Source organism: Canis lupus, chromosome 16 (genome assembly GCF_048164855.1).
Source record: "Canis lupus baileyi chromosome 16, mCanLup2.hap1, whole genome shotgun sequence".
Taxonomy (NCBI): domain Eukaryota; kingdom Metazoa; phylum Chordata; class Mammalia; order Carnivora; family Canidae; genus Canis; species Canis lupus.
This window is the reverse complement of record NC_132853.1, coordinates 37,554,071-37,560,070: the sequence shown is the minus strand read 5'-3', so window position 1 is coordinate 37,560,070 and position 6,000 is coordinate 37,554,071.

Sequence of the window (6,000 nt, the reverse complement as noted above, 5' to 3'; positions counted from 1 at the left end):
TCATAAATTTTCAGTTTTTAAAATGTTAGCTATACTTGTAGATGTGCATTGGTATCTCATTGTGGTTATAATTTTGCATTTTCCTGAAGCCTAGTGATTCAAGCACTTTTTCATATGTGTATTCATTTGTATTCACCCATTTGTAATTGTTGGATGTTTGGATATCTTCTTTTGGGAAGTAATTGTTTTACCTATTTTTAAAAACTTGGATTGTGTGTTTTTTAATCAATTAGGAGTTTTTTAAATATATTCTGTGGTTTGCTTTTTCAACTTTCTTTTTTATTAAGTTTTTACATTTTAATTCCTGTTAGTATACAGTGTTATATTAGTTTTAGGTGTACGATATAGTGAGTGATTCAACACTTGCATACATCACCTAGTGCTTATCGGAACAAGTGCACTCCTTAATCCCCATCTCCTATCTTACAATCCCCCCACCTACCTCCCCTCTGGTAACCATCAGTTTGTTCTCTATAGTTAAGAATCTGTTTCGTTGTTTGCCTCTCTTTCCGCCACCCCCACCATGTTCATTTGTTTCTTTCTTTCTTTCTTCTTCTTTTTGTTCATTTGTTTCTTAAATTCCACATCATGTGGTATTGGTCTTTCTCTCACTTATTTCACTTAGCATAATAGTCTTCTAGTTCCATCCATGTCATTGCAAATAGCAAGATTTCATTCTTTTTTTCTTTCTTTTTTTTTTTTTTTATTTATTTATGATAGTCACAGAGAGAGAGGCAGAGACACAGGCAAAGGGAGAAGCAGGCTCCATGCACCGGGAGCCCGACGTGGGACTCGATCCCGGGTCTCCAGGATCGCGCCCCGGGCCAAAGGCAGGCACCAAACCACTGCGCCACCCAGGGATCCCGATTTCATTCTTTTTTATGGCTGAATAATATTCCATTATATATATATATAGATAGATTTGTATATGTATATATATCATATCTTTATCAACTTTTTAATTTTATTATTATTTTTTAAGATTTTATTTATTTATACATGAGAGACACAGAGAGAGAGAGAGAGAGAGAGAGAAACAGAGGCATAGGCAGAGGGAGAAGCAGGCTCCACGCGGGGAGCGCGATGCGGGACTCGATCCCCAGGACTCCAGCATCACGCCCTGAGCCGGAAGGCAGACGCTTAACCGCTGCGCCACCCAGGCGTCCCATATCAACTTTTTTTTATAGTGTCTTTCTTTTTTAAAGATTTTATTTATTCACGAGAAACTCCGAGAGAGAGGCAGAGACACAGGCAGAGGGAGAAGCAGGCTCCATGCAGGGAGCCCGATGAGGGACTCGATCCCGGGACTCTAGGACCACGCCCTGGGCCGAAGGCAGGCGCTAAACCGCTGAGCCACCCAGGAATCCCCTCTTTATAGTGTCTTTTGATGAACAGAGTTGTATAATTTTAATAAGTCAAATCATTAATCCTTTTTTGTGTAGTGCTTATTGTGTCCTGATTAAGACATCTTTGTCTACTTCAAGGTAATGAAAATATCTATGTTTTTTTTTTTCCTATAAGTCGTTTTATTTTTATTTTTCTCACTTAAGTCTATGCTCCATCTTAAATGAATTTTGGGGCATATTTGAGATAGGAGCCAAGGTCTGTGTTTTTCTATGTGGTGATCCAATTACTCTAGCATCATTTATTCAAAAGCACCATCAGGGGGATCCCTGGATGGCTCAGTGGTTTGGCGCCTGCAGCCCGGGGTGTGATCCTGGAGAGCTGGGATCAAGTCCCGCATCGGGCTCCCTGCATGGAGACTGCTCCTCCCTCAGCCTGTGTCTCTGCCTCTTTCTCTCAGTCTGTGTCTCTCATGAATAAATAAATAAAACCTTAAAAAAAGAAAAGAAAAGCACCATCACATTTCCACTGATACTTAGTTCTTTGTTGTAAATTAGCTAATGATATATGTGTCTGTTTCTGTTAAATTACCAAACTGTTTTCCAAAGTGGTTGTACTATTTTACATGTAGGTGTGTCCTGGTTACTGACATGTTCCCAATATATAATATTTTCAGATTTTGATTGTAGTCATTGATTTGATGTGCATTCTGTTGTGGTTTTAATTTGGTCTTTTTAAAAAATATTTTATTTATTTGTTTGTGACACACACACACACACACACACACACACACAGAGGCAGAGGGAGAAGCAGGCTCCAAGTAGGGAGCCTGATGTGGGACTTGATCCTGGGACTCTAGGATCGTGCCCTGGGCCAAAGGCAGGTGCTTAACCACTGATCCTCCCAGGGATCCCCTGTGTTTTTTTTTTTTTTTTTTAATTTTTATTTACTTATGATAGAGAGAGAGAGAGAGAGAGAGAGGCAGAGACATAGGCAGAGGGAGAAGCAGGCTCCATGTACCGGGAGCCTGATGTGGGATTCAATCCCGGGTCTCCAGGATCGTGCCCTGGGCCAAAGGCAGGCGCCAAACCGCTGCACCACCCAGGGATCCCCCCCTTTGGTTTTAATTTGAATTTCACTGGTGACTGAGGATGTTGAACATCTTTTCATTTCTCCTTCTTCTTCTTCTTCTTCTTCTTCTTCTTCTTCTTCTTCTTCTTCTTCTTCTTCTTCTTCTTCTTCTTTTTTGGTAAAGATTCTATTTTTTTTAAAGTAATCTCTACATCCAACATGGGGCTCGAATTCACAACCCTAAAATCAAGAGTTGCACACTCCACCAACTGAAGCAGCCAGGCACCCCTCATTTGCCTATTTTCATTCCCATATCTTTTAGAAGTGTGTCTTCAAGTCTTTTGCCCATTCAAAAAATTGGATTGCTTGTCTTTCTATTATTGGTTATAGAAGTTATTTACTTATTCTGTATATAAGCTCTGTAATACATATATGTATTACGATTATAGTCTTTCATTTGGTGATTTACTTTTTCATTTTGTAAGGGTATTATTTGATGTGCAGAAGTTTTTAATTTTAATTAAGTCCACTTTATCACTTTTTTCTTTTATGGCTAGTATTTTTTTCTCGTTAAGATATTTTTGCCTACCCCAAGGCTGCAGAGATATTTTCATATGCTTTCTTTCAGCAGCTTTATAGTTATAACTTTTTACATTTAGGTGTATAATCTATTTTGAATTGGTCTTTGTGTATGGTGTGAGGTGAGGGTTGGGATTTCTACAAACTGTTCCAGCACCAAAACTTTTCCCATTGAGGTACCTCAATGCTTTTGTTGAAATTGATTGACATTATATATATGCGTTTATTTATGAACATTCTTTCCATTGATCTATTTGTCTACCATACACCAATATTACACTGTCTTGATTACTATAGCGTTGTAGTTGTAAGTCTTAAAATCTAGTAGTGTAAATTTTCCAAGTTTGTTCTTTCTCAAGATTGTTTTGACTATCTTGGGTCCTTGGCATTTCCATATAAATGATAGAGTCAGCTTGTCAATTTCTACTTTTTAAAATCTGCTGAAACGTTTATTGTGATCAAGGTGCCTGATGCAGGACTTGATTCTGGACCCCAGGATCACACCCTGAGCCAAAGGCAGACGCTCAGCCACTGAGCCACCCAGGAGTCCCAACAAATGGGACTTGTGAATTTTAACAATATTTTGTCTTCCATTCTATAAACATGGGCATCTCATTATTTATTTGTCCTTTATTTCTCTAAGCAATGTTTTGTATTTTTGTGAAGGTCTTGCACATTTTCCACGAAGTTTATTCATTGGTATTTTATAAATTTTTTAAATTATTTTTAATAATATATTTTAGGTCTCAATTTTTCAGTTGTCTGTTGCTAATATATAGAAAAACAATTGATTTTTGCATGTTGACAATAAGTTCACTCATTAGCTCTAATAGTTTCTGTAGATTCCTTAGGGTTTTATTTATTTATTTAAAAAATTTTTTTAAAGATTTATTTATTTATGATAGACATAGAGAGAGAGAGAGAGAGAGAGAGGCAGAGACATAGGCAGAGGGAGAAGCAGGCTCCACGCAGGGAGCCCGACGCAGGACTCGATCCAGGGACTCCGGGATCATGCCCTGGGACGAAGGCAGCGCTCAAACCATTAAGCCACCCAGACATCCCTGTTTTGCCATTTTGTATTCTCACCAACAATGTATTAGAGTTTTATGTCCACTCATATAAACATTGAACATTATCAATTGTGTTAATCCCCTCCCCCAATTTCATGGATAAAAATGATATCTCATCATTATTTCAATTTGCATTTGCCTGACCCTAGTGACTAAGAATAACTTCTCACATGCTTGTTAGCTTTTGAGTTAACTCCATAAATTTCCTTCACATTACTTTTGCCTTTTTTTAAAATTTTTTATTTATTTATGATAGTCACACAGAGAGAGAGAGAGAGAGAGAGAGAGAGAGAGAGGCAGAGACACAGGCAGAGGGAGAAGCAGGCTCCATGCACCGGGAGCCCGACGTGGGATTCGATCCCGGGTCTCCAGGATCGCGCCCTGGGCCAAAGGCAGGCGCCAAACCGCTGCGCCACCCAGGGATCCCCACTTTTGCCTTTTTTTATTGGATTTTCTACCCCTTTCTTACTGATTTATAGAGATTCATTATATGTTGAGGATAGTAATTAATGTCATCTATATCTTAAATGTTGCAAATATTCCCCATCTAGCATTGAGTTTTTAATTTTGTGGTGCTTTTCACTATAACCAAATCTGTTGCTGTTCTTTGTAGTTTAAGACTTTTATATCTTATAAAAGTCCTTCCCCCTCCCCAAACTATAAAGAGCATCCTTGAATATTTCTTTCAAGTGTTTTCTTTTTTTTAAAGTAAACTCTACACAGAGCGTGGGGCTCTAACGCACAACCCTGAGATCAAGAATCTCAGGCTCCACCAAGTAAGCCAGGCAAACACCTCTTTCTTTCATGTGTTTTATAGTTTAACTCTTTATACTTAGATATTTAATCCATCTGGAATTCACTTTTATATATGGATTTAACTTAAGTATTTCTTTTCCATAGATAGCCACTTGTTCCAGCACTGTGTCCCTTCCTTGCTGTTTTTATCATGTGCTAAATTCCTCTGTGGTGGGAGGTGGAGACCGATATCTTAGAAAGTAAAACTGAATGAGAGCGTGAGGGGGAGAAGGGGATCCAGGGTGACCACTTTTCCTGTTTGAGTGATTGTGCAGAACTCTGAAATAGGAAGAGGAGCAGGAATAGGGATGGAGGGCTTGGAGAGGGAAGAAAGGTGGTTAGGTCAATCCAGGGCATGTTGATTTTCAGGTTCTCATGGACATCAGGGACATATTTAATAGAAACACATGATAAACTTTTACATTAGGACATTCACTATATGAAAGAAGCTTTTGATACTGCTTTTGGACTGTTTGTTCTATTGACCTGTTAGCTTATTGACTTACTTGATCATTTTACAAATGTTTGTGAAATACCTACTATGGGTGAATACAAACCTTATTCTTACTGTAATATCTATTATTTTATGGTACATTTGGATTAGTGGTAATGCAAGCAATTCCCACTCAGCCCATTATCCTTATTTTTTAAATCATTTTTTTTCCCTCTTGGTACTCATTTACCTTTCCAGATGAATTTTAGAATTATCTTTCAAGTAGCATTGGATTTATAGAGTAATTTGGGGGAAAGTGACAGCCTTACCAAAGTATTTTTCCATTGTGAGAAAATGACATACGTCTCTCCATTTACTCGTGTCTTCTAGTATGTCCCTGGTAAAATTTATACCTACGTATTTCATAGCTGTAATTGCTATTATGAATAGAATGATTTAAAACAACATTTTAAAACTGGTTTTTCTTGATAAAAAAGAAAATTATTGATTTTTTAAAAATATTTTTATTTTAACTGGCCATTTTACTGAACTTGCTGATAAGATTTATAAGGCTTCAGTGGAATCTTTGACTTATCTAAGTAGATAATAATGTAATCTGCATGTAGAGATGATTTTGCTTTTTCCCAATATTTAGATCTCATTCCTTTTTTTTTTTGGATTAATTCTTTTGTTTTATCAGATTATTGT